We start from the raw sequence: 27865 nt of genomic DNA on the forward strand, positions 1-27865 counted from the left end.
GCCTTGGCCAGGACTGTGCTTCTAGGGTGTGTGCATCTTTGTGCATGTGTGTGTGTGTGTGTTTGTGTTTGTGTGTATTGCTACTGTTCATCTCTCTGCAATGTCAAGTTAATGTAGACTGAAGAAGTTTTTCTTCCAAACATATGTGATTTGCAGACAGACCTTCATGCATTAAATGCAGCATGTGGATTGAAGAAGCACATAATTATTGTATAAGAATAAAGCAAACCACATTTTCCACAAATACAAGAAAATGGATTCATATAATGCAGCAACTTGAGTCAAGTACAATTAAATGTCTTTTTTTTTTTATGTGCGCTATATCAGTGCAATAAAAAAATCACCTATTTGGGAAGCAATTGTCTCAAATGAGCAAATTTGAACCAGGCTGAACATTCAAACAAACATTTTAATGGTGCATTATCTCAGTACTGAGGGAAATTCTCTTGGCACTTTATTCATAAAAGCCACATCGATTACTGACATAAAAACAATCAACAGAAACAAACCTTAAAGGGCCGTTGTTGACCTGTATGGAACTCCAAGGACAACCAGAGAAGAAAAAGAACACTTAAAGAGTCTGCTCAACCAATTTATAGAGAAAATAAATCCCACTTAGCCTTCATGTTGCAACAGTCACTTCAGGGTTATTCAAGAGGCTTCATGAGGCAAGCTCACTGCAAACATAAACACATAAAGAATTCCACACTTTAAAGACAATCTATGAATACAAAATATGTTGGTGTGAAGATTGAAAAAGAAAAATTAGAAACAGGTTGAAAGACACAAAAGGTTAATGGTATAGCCAATCCATATCTGACCAAAGGTATACTGTGTAAGAACATGTTTTATCTTTATTTTTTCAAGGGAGAAATGCTTTTTTTTCCAGGAACACCTCACACCTTGAAACCATCAACAGCCTCTGCTGACCACTGAGCAGTTCCACTGAGCAGTCGGCAACCTTTTGGTCACAAGCACGCTTCTCATTTAGGCCACCACAGCCCCATCGAAAAGGGATCATCCCTTTTTCATTTGCTGATCACGATTATGTACCATAAGTGTCTGAAAGATCCAATACTGTGATTTCTGCTGCCTCCCCATTACAATGAGTGCAAATGGAATGTTATTTTTGGTGCTATATTAAAAGTCTAAAAAAAAAAAGGCTCCCCGTGTCAGCATGGGTTCTCTACGGGTCCTCTGACTTCCTCCCACAGTCCAAAGACATGCAGCTTAGGTTTAATTGGTGACTCTAAATTGTCCATAGGAGTGAATGGGAGCGTGAGACATAGAGGCTGACACATAAAGACAGACAACCATTGTCTGTCTCCATGTGTCAGCCCTGTGATAGTCTGGAGACGTGTCCAGGGTGTACCCCACTTCTTGTCAGCTGAGATTAGGTAAGCAGTTAAGGATAATGGATGAATAAATGGATGGATGGATGGATGGATGGATGGATGGATGGATGGATGGATGGATGAATGGATGAATGGATGAATGGATGAATAGATGGATGGATGGATGGATGGATGGATGGATGGATGGATGGATGGATGGATGGAAATTTGGGCTAATGTAATGGCCACTCTCTACTGAACATGCAAATAGGGCATTGATTTAACAGAAAATCCCTCACCTAAATGCAAACAAATTTGGCAACATTTATCACATTTAAGAGAGACGTAGTGAAAAAAGTTGGAGAGTGAAAATGTCCCAGTTACTGTAAATAAGTCATAACTTTCTACGTTGACAATTCACTTATTGGGACCTATTCTCAGTCTGTAGTGTGCGCTCTCACCATTATGAAAAGTTAAATTTTTCATTTGACATTTATAATTGATTGATTAGTTTATAAAATATCAGAAAATGGTGAAAAAATACCCACCAGTGGTCCCCAGAGCCCAAGGTGATATCTTTAAACTGCATGACTTGTCTGACCAACAGTCCGAACCCCAAAGATATTAATTCTCAAATGATTCAAAAACTAAGAAAAGGAGCAAATTCTGGAACCAGAAAATGACTGGCAATGTTTGTTTTGCTTGATAATAACTAATAATTATAGCTCAAACAAAAGCATGTTTACAGTATATTTTCCTATATGTTTTGGCTTTTACTTAATTGATCCATTAACTGAAATCTGAACACATAATAACATCTTGCATCTTCGTTTGCTGACCAGTCTGGGTGTAACCATGTGACCCGACAGTAATCGTAGGCAACTTCAAACAGTCTGACCCTAACGGAGAGGGGTAATTAGCTGTTAAGGTTTGTAGCTGCAGCAGAAGCTCTGCAGGCTTTGTGTTGCTGTTGTGTAAACACTATAAATAAACTCAGTGCATACAGCTCTCGAACTGCTGGCCCTGGGCCATGAATGTGGTTAGAAACAAGTAGGGGCATAATGTGGGTGGTGGTGGTATCTAATCTATAGTAGGTGAGTGAATTAAGAGTCATTAAGTAATTTCTATTTTATCAAGATTTAGAGAGCGGAGAATTGCAAAACCACTGTCAAACCCGAGGCACGGCTTACAGCGGCTGGAAGCAACCTAAACCTTGAAGTCAGTTGATAACTAAGACATCAGCTTTGAGCAGGGATTCAGCACAAAGGGAATTATAAAGAGGTAATTCATCATCATGATAAAAACTGGAATAATAACAAGGATTTGTCATTTTCATTTTGCTTCTGGGAACAAAATGTGTTGTAACACCAGCCTCCAACCACCTCTGGTTTGTGTCTCCCATCAGGGGGAACTCACAAAGGGAGCATTGTTGTGTGAGCAGTAAACTGATCAACAGCCGAATAAACCTGCTACAGATGCTGTGTGTTAAAGTCATTTGTGCAGTGGGGCAAGAAAAATCATGTTTAATACCACTTTAATGTTTTGCCAGATGTCCTTTGACAGAAGAACATTCTTTGGAGACCTCACAGCCCATAGAGCACAGGCTGGATTTTCTTAACTCTAACCGCATCAGCCACGTCCATAATAAGCAGGCTAATTTTGAAAAATGCATATTTTCATCTTTATTCTGGCCTTCGGTTTTAAACAGCAACATTTCCAAATTCATTGAGCCTCCTTCTTGGCATTGGTACTGGATTGGAGGGGGAGAAAAACTTCAGCTGAGTAAGCTAAAAAATAAAAATAAAAAGTTACAGAGTGGACTTTTTTGTTTTGGGTTAAACTTCTAGATTCACTTTACTCACTCAGAACAGAGAGTTGTGATATCCAAATATGTTTTTCTGCAACCAGTACATTACATAGTCCTCTTCTGTGGATGATTCAATGATAAGTTAAGAGATATGCAGGTTGAGAAATTGTTACATTGTTTGACATATTCATTGAAGCATGTTGAAGAGTATTTAATAATGTAAGCCAGTTGGCAAAACTGTAAGTCATAAAATAAATAAGTATTTTAGTTAAACTATTGAACAGTTAAGTCTCTGCAAGTCTTTTATCACCGAGCTACAATCATTGGAATAGGAAACAAGTTTAAACTTAGGCGGACTGTTAATGGAGCACCAGCATGTTTTTCCTAATTGTTACCATTAAAGCGAGAGTGCATGCAGCCACATGCAGCCACACACTGAAAAAGTTCTACACTCCGTGTCCCATTTCAGGGTGCTTTGACACTTCTAGTTAGGAAAATCTCTGAACTTTTCAAAAAGGCACCGGTGCAGCACTGTCGCTCCTTTTGAGAGCGACATCATAAGACAGAAAAGCCCATTAATGGGAGCAGATGTGTGACTCATGTGACAGTGAGTGTTGATTAGTCAACCCTCTCTAAACAAAAGTTATCTGCCTAGCTATGCTAATGTTCTTACAGAAACAAAACCCAAGGTGCACTCCCCAGTCAGCACTTTTCTCAGTTAGAGAAAATTGCTACATAGATACACACCCTTAGTCATAATAAAAGAACATTCTAGTTCAGATACTTTCTTGGAGATAAGAGGCCAATTTATTGGAATATAACATACCCTTTGTTAGCTTAAACCACCCAAACAGTTAAAGTAACCCAAGTAATCACAAACCACCCCAAACAATTATTCCCTGCACAATTATGGAAAACTAGCCCGATCTTGCAACAATGTACCCATCAACGACCACTGGCTGTGTGCATCAACTGTAATAAAAATTAAATGTCTGGAGAATTGGTAGTGAACACCAACATGCTCACAAAAAGCAGACTAAGGATGCTATGGCATGTCTTTTGGGCAACTCTGCCAGAATCCTCTACATTGACTTTTTTCTGCTTTGAAAAAAAAGATCCAGCAGAACTACATGTTGAGGAAACTGTCAGCATAACTTAATTTTTTTTAAACTTGTTTATCTAAATGGGTCTTTTCTCTACGCTTACATGTAAGGGCAAATTAATAAAAAAAAATGCCTGTATTTGTGCCCGTAATAAACATTGTACTGTCCCTTTAAAGCCTGAACAGAAGGTGAGCAGAAGCTTCCCTGAGGCTCCATGTCCAGTATTTCCAGGCCAAGGTAGAGAGACCTGATGACAGAGAGGAGATAGAGAGAGAGTGAACACATGGACCTGTGGAGAGAGAGTGGGATGGGAGAGGGGAGAGGGTCAGAAAAGAGAGGAATGGGGTGGATGGACAGAAAAGCAAGGATATTCAAAGATGGGAAGAGAGAGATCAATGGAAAAAGATGCAGAGAGAGAGATCAATGGAAAAAGATGCGGAGAGAGAAAAATAAATATGTTGACTACGAGAAATGCAAGGGGGTGGATAAAGGGAGCTACAACAGAAAGAAAATAACAGAAAGAAGGATGAGGTGAAGAGAGAAGATAAGAAGAGGTGGAGGAAGGACAGAAAGCAATAAGAAAGCTTTGGAATTAATCAAAAAATGGCTTTGTAAGATACAAAGAGATGGACAGAGAGGTGGAGGGGAGTGATAAAGGGGAGTAGGAGAGGGAGACAGATGAACAGAGAGAGGAGGAAAGGAAGGAGGGCTGGTCTTGAAATAAACACCAACAGAAGGTGGGCATGAAGCCACCGGCAGCAGGTGAACCTGAGCAAAGAGCAGGAGAGCCTGGAGGAAATGAAAGCTAAAATCCACCTTACGTAACCCGCTGCTGCTGTCTCATGCTGTTCAATCCATACTGCTCAACATTTACATTAACACCAGGGGTCACTCAGCCCATGCTGCTGTCCTCACTCACACTGGAACAAAATGTCTCAGCAATTTAAAACCTCGATGAGTAAATGTCAGATTCTGGTGTTTAGCCCTCAGAATCAAAGACTTATGACTCACGGTATTGTTTTTCGATATTCAACAGTCACAAGAGGACAAATCAATCAGTGAAGAGGAAACACAGAACAATTTACAATCCAACAGGAATCCAAAAGGAAATAGACAATGACCCCTATTTTTATTGAGCCTGTCAGAGAAAATTGGTGTTGAAGGGATAGTTTGGATTTTTTGAAGTGAGGTTGTAGTGTATTACCTACAGCTGATGGCGGTCGACACGTCTCTAGTTTGGAAAAGCAGGCAGGAGTAGAGCCAGAAGCTATAGACATGTACTGCTGTAGAATCTGTTTCAGTTGAAGTGTATGCTATATTTTACACATTTTCACCATTTTATCTTGTGGAGAACTGAAGCTGTTAAATTATTCTATGCTCTCTTCACCAGACTACATCTAGAAAAGCAGCAATATTATTTCTCAGAACAAGGGAGTTCCTGGTCTACCGCTGCCTCAGTTGATTAGTTTGTTTGTGTTATTGTGTGACTTTGGTGTTTTGAAGGGTTATTTTGGATTATGGATGATACAGTTCCCTGTTGGAAAGAGCTGTCTGATGACAAAGTAGAGCAGTGAAAATATTCTAAAGGTTGTATAAACTCAATAAGAAGGATTCCTTGATGAGCATGATCTGTCAATGATACCCTATCCAATGAAGATAAAGAGCATTTTATTATTACAACTGATATTTACTATCAGTTAAATACACCAGTCTTCACAGATAAAGTTACATATTCATAAATTAAAATACATATCTGCATAAACTACCTAATTAACACATACTATTGTGTTATAAATCTTTTATTAAATCTTTATATAGTGGCATGGTAAAAGTAATTTTGTCCAATGAATAGATACAGTTTGAAAACATACATAACAACAGTGAGGAATGTGACCACAGATATGTCTTATTTTTGTCAAAGTGCTGTCAAATTGCTGTCATGTAAGCATACGTTGTGAGTTGAGAAAGGTTTGTAAATATGTAATAGATTAGTTGTTATTGTGTCACTTGATTCCTACAATAACAAGTAACTCAGAAGAGTATTGGAACCTCTGCAGCTGACAACGTAGTGTACTTAAACACACACACACACACACACACACACACACACACACACACACACAACACACACACACACAGGTTCAGACGTGACTGTTAGATTTGCATACTAGTTAATTTTTTAAATGTTACACTCTGTTTTGAAGAAAACACTCGTAACCTTAAATCTATCTTTCAGTATTTTTCAAAATGTAAACACTTGAGTCGGTAGAAGTGCTACATAATTTAGCACTGTGAATTGTTTCAATTTTGTTCCATTTACCACAGGGTGGGTGCATTTCTAAACTTTCCTACAGATAAAGTCTCCTCATTTAGACTTAGCTGAGTGATTGAAAGCGCTGATGTGTTTGGGCATATATTAAGATCCTCTGAACAAAATGTAATGTTGTGTTTATCTTCCAGCAGCTGTTTTGAAACAAAGAGTGAAAGAGAAAAGATGAAAATGAAGCTCATGTCTGCACGAAAGTGTTGAAAGTTACTAATTACAGTTAATTATTATTTTAATTTGGTTGGTTTGGGGTGTTTTTGCTTTCACTTAAGTATGATCCGCTGTGGAGATGAGAACAGCCATGATTTGCTTTAATTTGTAAAAGAATGCTCAGATGCTTCAGTAAGCTTATTAAAATGCTTGTTAAACCTGGAAACTTTCTGTTTGTAGGAGAGAGGTTACTGAAATGATGTTGCATGCGAGCTCTTGACGTAATCTCTCAGCCTCAGAGCCGACTGAAAGAAAATGTCCCCGACCGACCTGGTAATGTCTTTGATCATTTGTTATTTGCTAAATTGGTAAATTGCAAAGTAAAATAGCACGAGAAGAACTATTTTGCAAAATAACAGTAATTTCACAATCAATGTGTACATTACTTTGTGTGTGTGATGGGTGAAAAAAACTGCCAGACTAATTTCTCTAGGAACCGAGACACTAAATGTCAATGAGTCTGAATAGCAGCACACAGACAGCAAGTCCAACCGTGGCATGAAAACACTCAACAATGTAGGGGACAGAACAGCTACATTATTTTAACAAAAAGAGCCTTTTCCAACGTCTTAGAATGCTGACTTGAAGCATGTAAATTATTCAAATTACACTTACGGACAGCTGGTGGAGAAAAACTACCAGAACTTTGCGTGCAGGGAAATGGTAAACCACAAAAATGATGGAGAGTTTGTTTGCACAATCAGATACAGTATCTCCATTTTTATTATTTCCCTAAAACATGATTTTTTCCTGGGTTGCAGTCTAGAGAATATCGCTCAAACAGCTGTTGGGTTGTTTCAGTTAGACAACAGCAACTTTTTAAATTTTGCTAAATCATGTATTTTTGCTATGTCTACACGGTGATGTAGTGGTTAGCCGGGTCGAGTTTGCATGTTCTCCCCGTGTCAGCGTGGGTTCTCGCTGGGTACTCCGGCTTCCTCCGGCTTCCTTCCACAGTCCAAAAACATGCACTTAGATTTAATTGGTGACTCTAAATTGCCCGTAGGAGTGAATGAGAGCATGATTGTCTGTCTCTATATTTCTGCCCTGGGATAGTCTGGCACCTTCTTCAGGGTGTACCCCGCCTCTCGCCCAATGTAAGCTGGGATCGGCTCCAGCCCCCCACGACCCACGTGCAGATAAGCGGTTAAGAATAATGAATGAATGAATAAATGAATTAATTAATTAATTGATTCATTCATTTGTACTGTCCAATCACAAGAAAATCAACCAAAACAGCATTGGTTTATCATTTTAAAAATGGGTTTTTATCAATTTTTGCATATTATGTCATAATTTTTGACTGTCTAGAAAGAATTTGGCTTATAAAAGTTATAAAAAAAAAATAAAAAAAATAAGCCTTCACAAAATTATTGACGAATACGTACACAAAGTAAGGCAAAATAAATTAAGTGAGAAACAAGGGAATGTAGTCTGCTAATCAGGCTAAAGTTATCAAGGCAACATGCTAAAATTAAGCCTACTAAGTCCACATTTATCCAACAGTCACTCTGAATCAAAACAATCAGCTGACAGATTGACTCTGCTATCCCTAGCGCTACAAAGGCTAAAAATGTTTTTTTTAAGCCTGGTTGAAAGGCTAAGCACCTGGCAGTTAATAACTAGCTGGTAATTTGTTGCATTGTAATTTTATGACAGGTAACCTGAGAGCAGTAAATTACACAAGCTAAGAATGACTGGAATGACAGATCATTTAAAAAAATGCAACCGGAGCCCAGAAGCAGTCAGAGCAGAGCGACCCATCATCATCACACTGCTCTCAGTGTGAACGCAGGGTCAGCTCCGAGTTCATTGGTTCAGCTACGTCCTGTTCATGTTCCACCCTGTCGCCTCCAGATCGACGGATAGTGAAAGGAAAACTGTCGCCACATGTCGACTGAACCAGTTTGCAGGTGCAGTAATGGACGGAGGCTGCAGGGCCTTGAGTAGTCCTCAGCTGACCTTTTCCAAAACGTGTCAATGTGTCTGTCAACAAGTTCACTTCTTCGCTCTCTCCACACAGAAGTGATGAGGAATTCTGGGGCCGTGAGAAGGACAGGGTCCAGGGGAGAAAATAACTAAACTGTCAGAAGAGTTTTACATAAACGTTGACTGCAGAGTATGTTTCATGGACCTGTATGGATAGAAATGTTGATCAAAGTGATGGAGCCTTTTTTCCTATTATACTGACACATTGCTGACTTATTATTTAAACACACTGATTGAATAATACCATCTTGTCTAAGACATTGCGCCTGCATCTTCACTGTATCCCTGATCAACTGTAAATTCCCATGACATGCAGACTGATAAACATCAGAGCGATGCTAACCTGAATTCCTCCAAGCAAAAAGCATATCATGATAGTCATGGTGCATGAGCGTAGTCTTTGTTTTTTCAAATTCATCTTATTGGTTTTTTTTCACTGTGCAAATAAACGAAGATGAAATGCAACGATAAAAAAACAACTAATTTGAGCAGGTACACCCTCCAAATACAACTAATCATACCTTATATCAGAAGTAAGTAAAGAAATAAAAATACCTGTCTTTTTATTTCTTTCAAGACTAAAAGCAGTGACTGAATCCTCTCTGCAGTGTTTGCCCTGAACCTCCCCCACTGCCTGAAGGTTGAGGAGTAATAAACCCTCATTTCGGTGGGTTTGATTTACAGTGTTTGCCTCCACCTCACTTAACGCTTGCCCTGGCTCACTGATAAGGATCATACAGGCAGCAGCAGGTTAAAATGTTCTTGTCCTCCTAACATGAAAAGGAAGAACTCTGAAAGGGCACAACCACCATCATCATGTACATTTGGATTTTTTTTTGCCGTTGGCTCATGTTCAAAACTGACTCAATTTCATATTTGACTCAACTTAGTTCTGGCACCTGATTTTAAATGATTTAGTTCTACCTAGCTTTAGTTCATGAAAGGAGAAGCTAAAACATCAGATAGTTTGGTTAAATTGTGTAAGCAAACTTCTAGAGCAGGGATTCCCAAAGTGTGAAACCCCCAGGGGTGCACGGGCTGCTGCACACACACACACACACACACACACACACACATAATAAAGACAAACAAAAACTGTAATATTAATTAATTCATAAATGCAAGCTATTCAAAATGCACTTTATCTTAAAATGAAGCGTAGCAGTTATCTTCCATTTTTCCAACCTGTGTTATGATGATGGGTTGTTTAGCTCCACGGTCATTTCAACTTGCTGCAATTTTTGTTTAACGCGGCTCAAAATATTATAACATTTTCCCAACTGATCTGCTGTCTGCCTCTGATCCTGAGCCTGTCATCCATCCTCTTTGCTCTTAAAAGTGGAAGCTTGCGCATAATTTTGCTGCATTATATTGTGTTTCAGATTAATTCAAATGCGAGAGCGCATTGTTGTGATCGTGATTATTTTATTATATGTGTGTTCTGGTCATTTGAGCATGATTAAACATGGCACCTTTAATATGGCTATAAAAAAGCTTATTGCATTTTTTTTTAAGGTGTGGGGGTTTGGGGGTATGTCTATCTCCCAACCCGGTTGGGACATAGAAGGGGGTGCGCGGCTAAAAAAGTTTGAGAGCCGCTGTTCTAGAGGAAGATTTAGATGGTGGTCATCCAACATCGATCCAGGCCCTTTACAACGGCAACACAAAAGATAGCCTACTCAAAGTGACAGACTACTCAGTTTTAGTCTTTATCAATAAGTCTTGTGGTGGCGGGACTGGCAAGATTATTTCATGTAGTGTCTTTCGTAGGTTTGTGGAAAACTTAAGTGCACATATTTAGCTTCGGTGAGGATGTTTCAGTGTCCCAAAGAAATAGTTTTCCAATAAAACATGAGATTCACATAATTTTGGACCATTATTATTACCATTTAGAACAAAACACTGAAAAAGTTTTAACAAAACTTGGTAAAGGAGTCCACTGGGGACAAACTACAGCCATCTGAACTGGTAAAAGTAATTTAGTTAGTTTTGAGGCTCTCCACATTCATTTTACATTCATTCAGCTGATGCAGTGCTCAGAACAGCTTGGGTGCTACGCCTAAGCATTAAACCCTGGTATGGTCTTCTACCTGGCTATGCTAGCTAGTGAATATTTGCTTTCTATGTATAATATTTAACATGTAAGCTATTCTCACAATCCTCTGCCTGTCAAATTTTACCAATTCAGTGCAAATACATGCTTGAGAAAACAGCTAACTCAGAGTGAGAGCAGGAATGATGGTGACTAAAACGTTGGATAACTTGGTCAGTTAGCTTTCGAATGCTACCCCTTTACTGCTCTGCAGAGAGACCAAATAGTTTTTGTTAGAATTCACAAAGTTAACCACGTGTTTAAAACTGTGATTGTGGCTGGTCATAGTTTGACATGTAGGGCTATCCAGTGATGCCAAGGGGTCCTGACAAAGCATCGGTAAGTGACAAGAATCAAAACAGGCTGCACTGGTTCAGAAACACTGAAATTCAGCCTATCTGATGTTTACACAAACTAAACATTCCAACATTTTATCCTGCCAACCGGGTTTCTGGAGCTAGTAACTTTATTTCTGCACTATTATCACATGCTCCAGTCATCTAATGCTGCTGTGCTTTTTTGCTCCTCGGGATAAATAGTATCAATCTATCTAATCTGATTCTTAAAATGCTGCAAAACTGAAATGTTGAGAAACTGAACGAATGAGTCAGGAAAAAGAAAAAGGAGGAGTGAACGGAGGACAGACAGAAGGAGGCATGCTGGGACAGATCGCAAGCTGGTTCTTCCAAACAGAAACACTGACTTTTCAGGCTATAGTAGGGGAAAGGTTACAGCATGAGAACACGGAAAACAAAACTGCATTTATTCACCTGTGCAAATATACGAACACAGCAGTACCGATGCTGCCACACACACTAAAGAGAAATGGGTTACCACATTACTAATATTTACATACATATTTGTCTCCATGTTTATATTTTGAAGTGTTTACTTGTACTGCATTTGTATGTGTTTATTTATGTTAATGTATGTGTAGGAGTGTGTTTGACCCTCTCTTATATTATGCAGGAAAGCTGCATTTTATGTCTTTGACTGTTAAACATTTCAGTGTGATATGCTGCCATAATCATCTGCAAACAGAATGGATGTTGTCTGATAACAACACCATCAGCCAGATCCAAAATCATCAATATTTACACATGTCATCATCTGTGAGATTTGGGTTGACAAGTGCATGCACAGAGAAATGTGCCATGGTTGTTTTTCATAGATATTTAGTATGGAAAACTATATTGAGCATTGTACTTAACATTCATACAATTACACAATGTTTGCACTGGGAGCTGGTCTGTGTAATTACAGGCTTTGTGCTGTTGGTCAAGAGTGACAGCTGGGAACAGGGGGTGAAACAGAAATCAGTTTTAAAGAAATCAGTTTTTAAAAGCTCCTTTCTTGCATTTCAAGACCACATTGAGACCAGTATACTCAAGTAATATAAGGATATGACAGACAGACAGACAGACAGACAGACAGACAGACAGACAGATAGATAGATAGATAGATAGATAGATAGATAGATAGATAGATAGATAGATAGATAGATAGACAGATAGACAGATAGACAGATAGATAGATAGATAGACAGATAGACAGATAGACAGATAGATAGATAGATAGATAGATAGATAGATAGACAGATAGACAGATAGACAGATAGACAGATAGATAGATAGATAGACAGATAGACAGATAGATAGATAGATAGATAGATAGATAGATGTGCAACAGTTGCAATATATGTATCCATTCTGTTAGAAAAGAACACATGGATTAATGATATAATGAAATTAAAACAGAATATACAAGATAACAAATCTACTATATTTGATCAAAACTTGATTTGATTTGTAGACGAAAGGGTGAAAAAATATTTCATCAATTTCATTTGTGGAAAATCCGTGGAAAATGAGATGTGTGGACCAAGTCACAACCTCTGGGTCTAAAAAGTGAAGCCAATAGAGAAGTGTCGTAATCCTGCATTCTTTCTAACGGCCAGTAGGGGGCAACTCCACTGTTGCAAAAGAAGTCCAATGGCTTGAAAATTAGGTCTTCTGTAATCAGTAGCTGACTTTCCACCAAATTGTTGTCAATTTTATTGAAGTCTGTTAGAATTTAGGATATCCCGCTAACTAACAATACAAGCAATACAATGAATGAAATAAAGTAAAAATTCTGAAAATACATAAATATCATAATAGACAATTTTGGGTGTGTGTGCGTGCGTGCATGCGTGTTCCTCGGCCATCAAGGCCTTCAGCAGATAATAGTTTTGTGTATCTGCTGGCTCATCAGTTTCCTCCCTGCTGTTTGTTCCAGTTTCAGACAAAGACACTCTTTCAGGTGTTATAATGTCCTCGCTGCAGCCTTGTGCTCCTTCACAAGATAAGAAATAAGTTGTTTTTTTTCCACTTATCGCCAACCCACGCTTCAGCCACCTGGACACACACTGTTAAATTTTCAGTCAGGAATTCCACAGAGAAGATGCACAACGTTCTTTAGTTGATACATTCGTATTCAAACTCTGCAAAAAACACTTCTAAATGGCTGAAGGTTAACTGACACCAAGTTTAATTGCAAGTGAAACAGGATTTAGACAACTATCAAAGACCAAATGCAGTTTCATTGAAGTCTAACCATTGGTATTATGTACATTTTTGATTGCAACTAATGGAGAAGCTTAAATCATAAGATATTTAACATGAGGCTGGTCCCAGCAGGAGGCAGAGATCTAATGTCAGGCATCATGCAGCTTTTATGTTAATTAAATGTATTTTAATCTTGCAGGTTATACATTCACAGCGTGTGTTTGGGAGTACCGTCATACAGAGGGTTAACATCTGATTAGGGCTTCTACACTGAGAATGAGGACCAAATCTGCTGGAGTTAAACTATGTAGAACATTTTCAAAGTTTTAAGGCCAAACTCTGACAGTTTGCAATACGAACAAAAACACTGTTGCTCCAGAACAACACATCCACTGTGGCACAAGATAGCAGAGCTTTTCACATTTCCCCTCATGATAAGAACTCAGCAAAGCAAAATAAAACAAAGTATGTGTTTTTTGATCTTCTTCTCTCCGGCTGCTTTCACTTTGTCACAATGCGGACTCTGCACTGATAAAATGAACTGCACTGCACAGACTCAATAGTTCAAACACAACAAACACCACTATTATTCTTCCTTTAGCAAAGCTGCTCATTTCCCTTCGTGTGTGACTGCAATCAACACTTTCTGCAGCTATACACTCAAATCTGTGTGTGTCAGATCCTTTCAGCAACTTCACCGCTATTATTGTTTCTCAGGAACAATACCTCTGTCTGTGCTTAGAAAACAAAACAGAAAAGTTGGAATACTTTAAACTGCTAGGGACAGCCTGAAGATGGTCGGTTTTATTAGTCCCACTAGCACTCAAGTCCAGAAAAGAAAGTTACCAAATCTCAACAACTAGAGGCCAGTTGAATGAAATTTGTTCTCAGGGGAATAAATTATTAATTGTAAGCTTCATGGTGGACTTTACTGGATATACAGTAAACATACCCAACATGTCACTCTTGTAGAGCTTTAAACAATCATTATAAATCTGAGATTAGTGGTTGGCTTGGTGTCTTTTTATCCAAAGAACATGCACATTTGGCACATTCCTGATTTTTTTTGTTAAACCACCAAAACTGTCAGTTTAAGTCAGACTGTCCTGCACTGAAACATGCCTCCATAGGCCACTTGCAATAATACAACACATATATTTTTTTATTTTTTTTTTAAATTTATGGCCTCTTCAAAAGCCATGGCAGAACTGAGGTTACGGAGTCTAAAAGCCAAGACAGATGTGGGGATAGTATAAAGTAAAAAGTATGACTAGGTCCACTTGGGAAGAATGGGGCTCATCATTGTGATTTTAAGTTATGAACATAACATCATTTCCGTGCATAGCTACATCACGACGTACGTGACACTCTCCTCCTCATCACCGCTATATCTGTTTAGTGACAGGAAGTAATTCATACGATGAGCAATTAATACTAACAGTGTACAGAGTTTAGCTTTTTGGGATAAAACCAACTTTTTATTGACACTCTAAGGAGGTGTAATCACTTTGAAGTCACATTGGACTTGGTAAATGTAGTCCTTATTAAAGTCGGTCCAGGCTACTCACAGTTGAAATACTTAAATCTTGACCATCAAGAAGCTTGAGCTTTTTACTTTATTATTTATTTAGTTATACTTGTTTATGCATTTTAAAAATATATATAATAGAATAGCCATTATCTGCTTCCATTCATGTAAGTGACGCACTCTTGATTGTGAAAATGTAGTAAAATAACGTTGACCGGAACATTGCTTTTATTTTGAAGGCGGGTCTAAAACATTCTAACTGTAACGCTTAGTAAATACATGCATCGGGAAAACAAGTGCAGGTTGGATTGGCCCAGTGTGCTTTGTTCTCTTCCATTATCATTAGCTAGCCATTCGCTCTAACAGGTAGTCTAACCCCACTGAGAAACTCCAGTAATGCTAACAGAGTGCTCGCGCTGTTACGGTTATCATGACAGCTCAAGTGTTTGGCGTCATGGCAGTGATCCAGTCGCTCGTCCCTGTGGCGAGAGAGCGGAAGACTGTTCGGTGGAAAAAAATAAAACAATCCCTTATTTTGAAATAGTGACGGGCATTCCCTGAGATAGCTCTAATATTACTAGATGCGGTTGTAAAGTGATGTGTTTACTCTTATATTCCTGGATTTTCATCACAGTTGCTATGAGGTTTTTTTCTCCATTTCAATTAGTTAAATTTTCTCTCTGTGTATTTTTTTCCTGTGTGTTCTTTGCAGGCTGCGAGGGCAACAACAGCAACAGTGAGCCACAAAAATCTTCAACGGAAGAAACCAGCAGGACCAGCAGAACAGAGAGAGGGGTCACTGAAGAAAGACAGATAGTATGAGGGCGGATGGCAGGCAGACAGACACACAGGAGAGAGAGAGACAGATGGACGAGTGGACAGAGAGAGTGTGTTGGGTATATTAGTGGAGCATAGCTGTGTCTGAACCAGCTGATCTGCTGGGAATTTGCTCCCGTTTCCTGGGACCTGCTGGGCTCACACACACACACAGTCACACACATATACACACACACACACACACTATAAACATAATAAAGCATACGCTTGCACACGCACACACACATACATGAGTTCTAGGCGGTCCTCTACCTCCTTCTTCAGCACCATCTGCCCCCTTGATATATGAGCATACCACCACCCCTACACACACACACACACACACACACACACACAACTGTTCTTGTGTGGACCTTCATTAACCACGTTAATCTCCTTACTCTTCAGTAACAGAGGACCCTTTTTCTATTCTTAAACCTAAAATGCAGGTCATACATCGTCCCTACAGCACATTAACACTGTTTAAAAGGGTTTTCATAGATGATTGTGGTTTAATTTAGTCGTTTGGTATATTGTTCTTTAAATTGTCTGCTGGCTGAAAGCAGAAAATGTATTGTCACAGGTCTTGTGTGACTGCAGTGCGGGCAGTAGATGTAGTAGATGCAGTGCCCGGCCTGCAACGTAAGCAACTGCACATCCACAGGCTATACTGGTACTTTACTCTCTCTGTTATAACAACAATGTAATTTCAAGCTTCCTGTCAGTCCGTCACCAGGGTGGGGAATAGTCTGCCGCATCAAAAGACTGCTTTGTGTCTCTGAGGAGTTGTACATGCGACCAATTTCATCTCGCAATCATTTTGTATGACATCATGCTGCAACCAGCGTCGTCTGTGTGAAGTTTTTAAAAGTTTAACCAGACTTTAGGTTCGCTGTTGACTCACTGCAACTTGAACATGCTGCAGGAGTGACGTAGTCTTTCAGGCTCTCTTTCACTGACTCGACCACAGCCTCTCTGTCGCTCTGTGAGAACAAGTGTGCGAGGAGGAGTACAGGCATTTGCGCGTCAATAAACGTGGCAGATAATTCTCCTCATAGTTTTTGTTTCCAATCATTCGGCTAATGTGCAGTAAAAAAGCAATTGCTATCTCAACCCAATGCTCTCAGGTACCAAAAGTAGGTACCGATTGATTCAATGTGAATGGGAACTTGGCAGTACCAACGTAAATCGTTCGGTGCCCTTAAAAGAACCAATTTCGGTACCAACCCTAGTGAACAGGTGGCTCTTGAACAAAGCCAGTTGAAAAATGTTTCAAAGTTTCTCTGAGAGCAGCCTCACAGAGCTGTAGACCGTATAATCTTATGAAAAATTGTTGTTTGAAGCAATTTGTCTCTGCTGGTATAAGACTTCACAGCATGAGAACAATTCAAGGTCAACTAAGCTGCTGCTTTGTGACGTGAAGTGTTGGCTGCCATGAAACAAAGGCCCATGCAGACATCGTTTATTGTCTCCGTTTTCAATTGAGAAATAATGACCTCCATTCACATACAAGAGGAAGAAGTCAACCCGCAGAGCATTTACTTCAAATGTCAAACTCTGAAACTGTGTAATATCTCTGAGGCCACTTGTCTGACTGACGCAAAACCTTGAGAAATGATGCATCTCTTTAATATTTGGGTGAAAAGCTGCCTGCATGCTTTATTGGCTGATTTTGGCAACGCTTCAAACATTTGACTCACATTTGCTTTCTAGTCAAATGGGAAATCACTTTCCCTACATAATCTCTTTATCGTTATCATATCATATTGCAACCGTTTCTTTCTCTATTCCTCCTGTTCCTCACAGTCACACACGCAAACACGGACACACACTCAAACACACAACATGCCACTGAGAGCTGGCAGGAGGATGATCAGGGGATTTAGTGGTGACATAATTCTGGTGAAGCGTGACCGTCCCTCCTGACCACACATGTACATCACACAGAGACACACACACAGAGACACATACACACACGCACACGCACACACACACACAAACACACACACACATAAACACACACACACACACACACACACACACACACACACACCTGCGCTGCAGACACAAAAACAGCTCTTGACAGTTTTATTGCGAGCTCTGTCATTTCAATGAGGAAATTGGCTCATATCTTTTTTAACTCCCTGTTAAATGGAACTTTAAATACCGAATCTTAAATACCTGCCACAGAGTGAGAGAACAGAAACTGGTTCCTCCATGTAAATTAGCCTTTTACGAGCTCATGAACTCTCTGACTTTTCTCCCATTTACTGCAGTCTAATGGCTATTATTTCCTCAATCACTCTGTTTCTTTGTTGTGCTTGTGGCAGAATAAAAAGAGGGGTTTCACTGATAAAATGATTAGACAATTGGCAGAAAATCAATCAAATAAAAGTAATTTGAAGAGCTTGAGCTCTATGAACATCTTTCAGTGTTTCTGGTTTTTTATTGATTAAATGATAAATTAAAAGAAATTACTGACAGGTTAAACACCAGTTAATATATATAAATATTAATCTCAAGTTTACTATTCATTATATTAGAAATAAAGAGGATTAAATCTCACAATATGTTGCATGTTTACTGTTTTCTCAGACTCACTCATGCTGGCTTTTTTACAGTTCAGTTATGCTGGAGGCCACAAACAGTATGTAAAAATAAAAGTTATGTTAAAATACCATGAACATGTTCGGACACATTTTGGAACAGTGACTTGCAAAAACATGAAAATATCCAGGATGAAAACATTAAAATGTAACTACTATTACCGGTTTCCTCTGTAATCCAAATGAATTACTGCCAGTCTATGGATAGCTATTATGCTCTCAACAAAGGAACTCAATTATTCCATCGTTCTTGTTATACAAGTGTCACTTTGTTGGCATCCATCATGTAATGTCTAACTGTGCAACGAAGCTCAATCTTTTCCAGGCTCTCAGATGTCACAGCTGTCTGACATGCATCAGTTTACACTATGTGGCAGCTAAATTTGGCATCTTGTCACAGTTGTCATGTAATTAATTTACCTTATTGCATTCGTCAATTAATTTCAGTCATTTTAAAACATCCTTCTCTAAGAAAATAGGAGAATGCTACCATGTTAAGAGTAAAAAATTAAATGTTAATATCATTTTTTAATATAAAAATATAAATGTGTGACACTGACTTGACATTTAAACAGCATCCAATTTTGAGCTGACTTAGTGCAACAATTGTTATTATTATTCAATGTCTGTTTTAAACATCCATCACAGTTTAGACAGGTTCCCCTTGTCCAACCTTGACCTAGTGGGCTGACTGCAGTTAGAGTTGCAAACATGAATTCAATTTCATTTGATTATTGGTTTGAGGATTGTAGTTTTAAGGAAAAGCTGCTGAAATGTTCTGATTCATTTTAGAATCATTTCATGATTCTAAAATCATTTCATAAATTCATTTTTGACATTTTTACAATAAATTTATCAAGAAAATACTTCATAGATTAAAAGACAATGAAAATCTTCATTAGTTGCAGCCCTAACTGCAGTTCTGTGTTACAGTTTTCTTTTACAAGACATTTATCAGACATTTCACGTTCACTCTGCTTCTGTTTGAATATTGGTTTTACTGTTGGCTTGTTTACAACCAGACTGATCGTCTGCCTGCTTGTATTTCTTGCTCTGTGAGCACAAAAAATACTTTGTTAAAAGATGAAAAAAGTGAGTCATTGATTTGAGGTGTATAAAGGTGTGAAAAGCAACAACTGACCAAAAGAACGTTGTCCCTACACTACACTACAGCACTAAACCTTACATATTCTGTACTTTATTGATCCAACAGGGAGTTTTTTCAGAAGAGAAAAAAAATAAATAAAACACCATGAAATACAGTACATTCTGCATGAAATATAAAATTATCTTTAGACTTCAATGGTATGAAGAACATCTGTGTATCTTTAACTGCCTGAAGCTTTCAATTGCAGAAAAAAATATTTGCAGCCCACTCTACTCCCAAATCAAAAACGCTCTTCCTATTTTTTCTTGCTCTTATAACGTTATGTGTTAAAGAAAAGAAAATCTTCTGATGGAAGCAAAGAACTTATTCCCTCAGAAGAAATATTTCACATTGTACAGTCTATTATTATTAATACTACCTCGCCCACATGTTCTATTCTCCAGTCTGCCCCTGTCATGAGGTCATGAAGATGAAAAAATCTATTTCACCTCCATTATATCTGTGTCTTTCATCCATCAAACAATGACAATAGTTGGATTTATTTTCACTTAGGCGCTGTGACCTCTGACCCTTGACAAAAAAAATATTCAGACAAATGTGTCACCAACAAATCACCACATATGTTTAGCAGAATGTTAAATGCAAACAACATATTTAACCAGCAACACACCACCCACGGCATGAAATGAAGAGAAATGTTGAGTAATAACTTTACAACACTACTATTATTTCAGCAGGAACATCCAGTATGGATGTTGGTACTAAAACTAAAACAGGACTTTCCACACAGGTCCACCACGTCCAATGAATAGTTTCACAAGCTCAGTCCAAAGGAATAGGCCCAGAATAATAATCTCTAATAATGTATTAATGAGTCAAACCTGTGTTACACTGCTGCAAGACAAAGCCTGCTCAACTATAAAGTTGCATTCCCCAGCTGGGCTCAAAGATTGGTCCATACTGAAATATTCCACACTACTGGCACTCATGGATGAATCCTAATGACTTTGAGATAACATGACTTTTTCTCTAGCAGCACTAGTTTTATCACATGAAATATCATACAGAGAATTTGATACTTTAACGGCACTGACAGGATTTGCTTTAACACTATTGAGTATCAAAAGATGCCTTGTCATTCAATAACAAATTCCATCTGCGAGCCAATTACAATACAGCATGGCTGTACCAAAATCTGTGTCATATGAGACACGCAGAAAAAGTGCCAGGCAGAAAAGGAACAGCCAAACTTTCCTTGCAGTGTGTGGCAGTAAATAAACAAGTTGCAGTTGCCAGTCAATAAATACTACGACTCCTCAAGACCAAAGAAGTTCCTGTGTCTTTCTTCCCAGCTGCTGAGCAAATTTGAAAGGAAGGTCTGTGATAAACCAGAGCAGTTTGTGTTGCTCTATGGCTCTGTGCAGAGACACTTTGCTCCTTCTAGGAAGCAAAATGAAGATAAATATATCAATTCACTGCATTTTTATTAAGCATCAACCTTGTGTTTTGCCAAAAAAAACAAAAAACTTGAGGCTTAAATTGACACCTCAGGTTGCATTTAGAGTTGGTGCAGACAGCTGCATGGATGAAAATTTTGTGAATTTTGTGAACTGAATGATGCACGGAACCGCACAAGACTAATGTAACCATGGAGTGTAAATGTTTATTTCTCATAAAATTCAGCATGAAATGATTTTACTAAATTAACAAATTTGTCATGTTTTTGTCAGCGATGGATATATATTCTTGATCATATCTGCAACAAGACAATAATGTAATTGCAATTTTATAGGGCTTGTTTTTTTGCTTTGTTTTTTACATTTTTCCACAGTTGTCTGGTCATGGCACATGCCTACAGTGAGTTAAAATATAATAATAATAATTCAGCAGGATAAATGGTTCTTTTAACCTTAACAAAAACCTTTAATGCCGTCAGTCAACTCTTCATCATCGTTTAAGCTTCTATATTTTTACACTGTATACTTTAAACTTTAATATCCATTATCCCTGTAATTACTTAAGGTTAGCTAATACTTGCTTGGCAACCTAAAGTACATAATATATACAGAGGTCATGGTGCACAATCTGAGATCCGTCTGAAATACCAGCGACTCCATTTGTGTTAATAAAGTTTTGCAAATATATTTTGGAAGTAGAACACAAGTTTGAACTCTCCTACCTTTTGGCACTCAGGACACAAGACCGACATTATTAATGCTTAACAGAATGATTTTAAATTTCACTTTAGGGTGGAATTTCACATTAGAGAGCTATAATTTTGGATGGCAACAGGCAATCTGTAAATACAGCCCTGTCAAAAGACGAATAATCAGCTTTTCTTCGTGAAATGAGCCCCATTGTTCTTTGTTGATGTTCCGTGGAGAAAAGCTTAGATGTCGACAAGTTGGTTCTGATCCCCAGAGCTCAGAGACAATATCGACAGTAAGTATTTTGGCAACGCAGCTTTTGCAGGCGTGACGGGTTTGTTCAAACCTGTTAAGTTATGGGAGCTGCCTGTTTGACATGATGAAAGAGAGTGGTTTAGCACATGTTACCTTGATCTTCTCGCAGGCTGCTTCCTCATGTTTCTATCTGGCCGGATCCATACAAATCTCTCTTTTCTTCCTTGTTTCCTTGGATGGTTCTGAATTTGCCTGTCAGCCTTGTTTTTGCCAGTTCTGCCGGATCCCCATCGCACCTAAAAGGTTGTTTCAACCAACATTAGAAAAAAATAATGAATATTTCAAACCTATCCCTCTACAGCAACATCTAGATATGCATTTCATTTGATCTTTATTAGTCTCTGTTTTGAGTCATCTATCTCTGCTTCAACCTCAAAACAATTCAGGTTTATTCCAAGAATTTAATTTTGGTTTTGTTGCTCACAGCATTAAAAAACGTATCCAAAAACAGTTTCCCAGTTACTCTGGATGATCCACCACATAACTGTCAGTTTTTTTCTATTTTCGATTTACACTCAACTTCATTGGTGATGGAGCCCAGTGGAGGAACGATAAGCTGTCAGACAGTAATGTCGTTTTTGACTGTAAAAGTAGTTTTTGTTTGTAGAGAATCAGAACATGGACTGGTACGACCAACATAAGAGAGGTGCAGATCATTCGTCTTGAATGAAGACACGAAATAACAAAGAGGCACTAAAAGACTGCAAGTGATGTAAACTGACCACAAAGTGATTAGAAATGAAAGAGACACAAAGTGAGTCATTGCCATCGAACGGTTCAAAACTATGGAGACAAATTACTACAAAATTAGGCAAAAAGTCGTACAAAATCACCACAAAGTGATGCAAAACAACCACAAAATCATGCAGACTTGCCACAAAGCGAAGCAAAATGACAAAGAGACACAAAATGAATAAGAGTAAAAGACAACGATATGTAGAGTTTGACAGCATTCAAAAGTTTCTTTGGAGAATGTATAGAGGAGCCTAAAAGCCAAATAATAGCAATTAAATGTTTGACCTAATGACAGCCATAACCTGATTTTGGTTGTGATACAACTTCCAGATCAATTTTTTTGCATCGCAAAAAATATCGGGAACCCATGTTGGAGCTGACACACATCCTGTCTGAATACTGCATGATTCAAAAAAGTATAAAAATGATTTCTGAGAACGTCAGACACTTGTCATGCCAGAACAGACAAAAAAAGCTGTAAACTAAGCATGCAGCGTTTCTGCAGGTCAGTCAGCTATGTCAGTCAGCTCCTTATATGCACCACAAACACATGGTCCCCCCTCTGTACTCATCTCTGACAATGAAAAAAAGTTTCTTCAGAGAAAACCAATTTTATCCCTCCCCCTGTGATGGCAGTGGGGTTTTGTTTGGTGGAAATGGAAAGTGGCTGCCTCTTTTTATTACAAAATGGGAACAACAATCATGTTTTGTACTTTGGAGGAGTGCTTTTTCATATATGGCATGGAAAACGTGCCAGATCTTTTTCTTTTCAGTTCAGTCACATGCTTTCCGAGAAGACAGACAGAAACATCTCAGGTAAGAAATATTTTCATGCTTCAGCGTTCAAACAGGAGGGAGAGGAGAAAGTCTGCATTATTTTCACAACATAAACATGCACATTTTCATGGTTTCTCCTTGAAAAGGAAAAACTTTAAAAAGTCTCAAAAAGTATTGTTATATTTCTATGCAATGGTGATTAGCAAATTATTACAACTTTAACTGACAGGCCTCAGGCCTTAAGACCACACAATACTTTTCATTTTACTCAATCACTCACTTCATCCGTCTCTCCCCTCTATTTACACTTTCTTCTCCACTTGCATGATCAGACACCTTCCTCCACTGTGAAGGTGAACACACACACAAACACTCCCACTTTGGGTTGGAGTTAAAAGATTACATTCACACTCAATCCTTTAACAGCCCCCCTCTGTCTGCCACGCCTCTCACTCTCCCTACATAACCGCTTTCTGTCTTCAAGATGGTGAAAGCAGAGGAACCCTGATGCTGTGACACATCCCCTCACCTGATAAGCTCCACTCATTGGCTCATATCAGCAATTTAAATAAATATATAATGCATTTAAAATGTTTTGCTTCACTTAATTCACATTCCCTTATTTTAGATGTGCTTTGTTGCATTTTCATCAGTCTCTTTCCTGTGTATTTTTCAAATCTACTGCCCATTTTACTTCATCTGTAGTAGGGTTGTAAAAAGGCCACAACCTTGATGATAGATTTCCAGAAATTTTAAGTTAAATGTTAGGTCATGGAATCTGGAAATTTGTGCACATTTTCAATATAATTTTTTTTACCTATTTTAAGGTAGGGTAATGGTTCTGAACCGAGACTGAAAAACTTACTCCATATCATCAGATCTTGTGCCACAAATCCATCTTTCTTATCGCATGGACATATTCCAGATGCAAATCGGACCAACGCTGACAATGGCTTTTTACCTAAATGTAAACTGAAAGCTTTGTAGTCAATGAGACAAATCTTTGTTTTCTGTTCATTTGAAAAAAATAGAATAAACTTTTCCCACAGATGGTTTCTGTTACTTGAGATAGTTCTGATCACACTGATTTTTGTTAAAGTTTCCATTTTTCTGAGAGATTCTGTTTTAAGTAGTTATTTAATGCTATAACTCTCGTGTGTGACATCATGATTGACAGCTCTGATAATTGAATGGCTCCACCATCCAGTCACTAGGCATTAGGCGGCCCGCATGAGCTTACCCAGAAATTAGAAACCAATACAACCGCAGTGCTTTTATTTTGAAGGCGACATATGTGCGTGCTTGCATAGGCACCTGCACAGAAATGCGTTCCACAAAAACCACTGAGTTACCTTGTTAACCTTGTGAAAAACACTAATTGCTTTCTGCATGACGTTAATAAATTGCTGGTTTACTGCATAACATACATGCTCTATATTGTTTTTGTGCTTTGAATGTATGTTGTGTTTAAAATAAGTGGAAAAGTGAGATAACGATTGGAGATTTTTACTATTTTTTACTGCTATATTTGAGTTACTCCACATTAGAACAGTCTTTATCATAACATGTATTCTTACCAGTAGCAGCTCAAAACCAGATCATTTACCGCATTTTATAAAGCATTTTGAGCAGAATCATGTTCAGAGTTTTGGTCCGGCCGTTCGCAGCCTTCGCAGTGTCTCATGTGGCCCCTTGGGAAAATGAATTGCCCACCCCTGCCTTAGTGCTTGCAGAGTAAAAGGTGTCATTTAATTTTAGGATTAAAGAAAACTTTTAATTATCCAATGGCTTTGGGCATCACACTAACTGGTAATGTGGTTTGAGGATTTTAATCTGACACTTTACCTGCAGGCTACCACAGTTCCAGTAAACACACATCCATCAGGTCATAGTATTGTTAAATAAAAACATGTCATGCTTCGTGCCAAGTCATCAGCAATCTCTCAGTGAGTTAAATTGTAGAACATTCAAAAGTGGATTGACGCTTTGATCAAGATGACAGGCAGTGTGACAAGTTGAAATTGTTATGACTGATTGTTACTGTTTGTCGCCGACATTCTGATCTCAGATGAAAAAAGCTTGTTCGAAAGATGATTTGCATAAATTCACTTCAAGCAAAAAAAAAAACACTTTCCTTTCTTTCTAATTTACATAAAAGATGATTAGAAATCGTCATCATGTCGTCACTAAATGAACCAGGTCAAAGTCAATGCACTGAGTTTTTCGAGTTTTTCCATGCCATCAATGCAACACTGAACTGAGTCAGCAGCTAGGAGTTTTTCTACAAGAAATGTCTACACAATGTTAAGTGACCTTGATAATATCTGGCCTGGCTCAAATATGGGAGTCGTAATGTTGTTGCCATTTATAACTTAAATATTAGAAGTTTTAACACTAAGAAATAAAATTGCTCTTGCTCTGAAAATTGCTGAACAGTGTGAGATTGTGTTGGATGGGCCGAGTTTCTACTACTCAATTTGGCACAAAGAGTGTTACCTGAATCAATGACTTCTGCAGTTATAAAACAGGGGAGAATATTTGACAAAATAATCTTCCAACTCTGGAAAAAGCTAAGAAGTGAAACTTGAGTTAAATTTAGTTACTTTGTCAAACTACTGCAGTCAAGATCACAAATAATTTCAACAAATCGCTTCATGGGCATCCCGGTGTCTCCCGACACAAGCACATACCATTAAGGCTTAGTCAGTTAGGGGTAACTGTTTGGTTCGGTATGGTACTTTTTTGGTACGGAGAGGGTGCAGAAATTTAAAAAAAACTTCAGGGTGTGCAGGATTAAAGAATCAGCTAAAGATAAAGAGGTATTACTTGGGCATTGCCTGATGAATAACTTTAGTTCAGCTCCCATGAAAAAATAGAAAATGTGGCCTCCAGAAGACTGTAAGAATCCTAAATTATAAAATAAGGAAAAGAAAACAATGGGAAATCAGGTATGACAGGCATACATTAGTTAGCAGTCAGCCTGTTGCCACTTGACTACTCCAGTCTGACAGTCTGCTGGTGAGCTGGTCTGTTATTGGTCAGCTTTGTTCGTCTTTAACCCATCTTTGTGATTGGTGGCGTCTGTTTATCTACACTGACCTGCTGTTAACATACCTCATCTGTCAATCACACACTTGCCTCGAGAGCTATCTTTTAATCAGCCAGTGTTGAAACATGAGAAGGAAACGTGTGTGGACATTAGAAGGAACCAAAAGAAAGAGAGAAAAGAGAAGAAAGGAACAGAGGAAGAACAAGAGAATGGGATGAAATAAATAGCGGAGATAAAAAAATAAGGGAAAAGGTAAGAGAATAATGGCAGGAGTAACAAATGACAGGATGTAAGGAGTAAGATGGTGTAGATGGAAGGAAGGGGGGAAGGAAGTGGGAGTTGAATGTGATATGATTAAACAGCAAAATACAAGCCAGAGGGAGAATAAGGACGAAGGGCGACAAAAGTGCCAAAGTTAGCAAAATGGTTGTTTTCTTCAAATACCCAAAAAGTTTCTCCCAAAAAGATCATTAGAATATTTTACTTGCATTATCAGATATTTACTGACACATTTTCTGATATTTGACTGATATTTTAAAGCTATCCTTATAATATTGTAGCATTTTTTGTTATATAAGATACCAACAGCTTAGATTTGTTATTGATAATATTCAGACTATTACTTCCAGGTTTTTACTAGGAAGTTTCTTCAGAAATGTTACTAAAAAAACTTGAACTTACTGTAGTTTTTTTTCCCCTGAATAGTTGGTGGTTTTCAACGACATGAGTCAAGGTGAAGGCAGGGAGTATCAGGTGCTTTATGATCTGCAAGAGAATATATGTCACATGTTAAAAGTTTATTATCATGATGTCATAAATTATATGAGGAGTGAATATTTGCATTTTTAAGGCCTTTTTGGACAGTAAATCAAGTAAAATCTGCTTTAGAGCAATAAAAGCCACTACATGTCAGAACACACACACACACACACACACACACACACACACACACACCGATGGTGTTCTAAACTGCAACTGAATAAATACAAAGTGAAAACAAAAAACTAATTTCAGTCCAACGCCCCACAAACACACATTAAGCCGCCAACACAGTTTGCTCCACTCCCATCTCCTGTGGTTCCTATTAGTGCGAGCGATAATAAAAAAGTTAATCTGGTGAGTTATGTCGACAGTTTAAATGCAGATCACGACCCAAACTTCACTCCTCGACAGCTCCTGTCAGGGTGACTTAATGCAGAACCAGGACCAACTCATTTAGCTTCAGCTTGTTGTTTATCACCTGCAGCAGCAGGGATGGACTAGCCCTCACATTAATCACACCATTAATACAACATTATCGGAATAAAAAGAAAACATTTATTAAGTCATGTTAACTTTTATAAAAACAAAGAAGCCTGACTGAGCCTCATGTTCTTC

General features: G+C 38.3%; 1 long non-coding RNA gene across 2 annotated transcripts; it reads right to left on the reverse strand.

Annotated features, from left to right (window-relative positions):
• Positions 1-75: 75 nt before the first annotated feature.
• LOC131982090 (uncharacterized) lies at positions 76-27249 on the reverse strand. Of its 2 annotated transcripts, none has more exons than XR_009395354.1 (3): positions 27170-27249; positions 22021-22163; positions 76-677 (listed from the first exon to the last, which is right to left on the reverse strand). It is a non-coding gene; the product is annotated as an uncharacterized LOC131982090 (long non-coding RNA). The 2 variants fall into 2 exon arrangements; XR_009395353.1 differs by lacking the exon at positions 76-677 and adding an exon at positions 21056-21221.
• Positions 27250-27865: the final 616 nt, after the last annotated feature.

Source organism: Centropristis striata, chromosome 12 (assembly GCF_030273125.1).
Source record: "Centropristis striata isolate RG_2023a ecotype Rhode Island chromosome 12, C.striata_1.0, whole genome shotgun sequence".
NCBI classification, from domain to species: Eukaryota; Metazoa; Chordata; class Actinopteri; order Perciformes; family Serranidae; genus Centropristis; species Centropristis striata.